Raw genomic sequence first — 330 nt, forward strand, 5'->3', positions numbered from 1 at the left:
TGTGTAGTATTTGCATACAGCAGAGGGTGAGAGACAAGAGAGGGTATAAGTGTGTGTAGTATTTGCATACAGCAGAGGGTGAGAGACAAGAGAGGGTATAAGTGTGTGTAGTATTTGCATACAGCAGAGGGTGAGAGACAAGAGAGGGTATAAGTGTGTGTGTAGTATTTGCATACAGCAGAGGGTGAGAGACAAGAGAGGGTATAAGTGTGTGTAGTATTTGCATGAAGCAGAGGGTGAGACAGAAAGGAAGACAGGGTATATTTGTTAACCAGAGATTTTATTATTACAATCTGTGTGTAATGAGGCTCATCATTTTTATAGGGTGGA

The sequence above is a fragment of the Bombina bombina genome, chromosome 4 (assembly GCF_027579735.1).
Source record: "Bombina bombina isolate aBomBom1 chromosome 4, aBomBom1.pri, whole genome shotgun sequence".
In the NCBI taxonomy this organism is placed as follows: domain Eukaryota; kingdom Metazoa; phylum Chordata; class Amphibia; order Anura; family Bombinatoridae; genus Bombina; species Bombina bombina.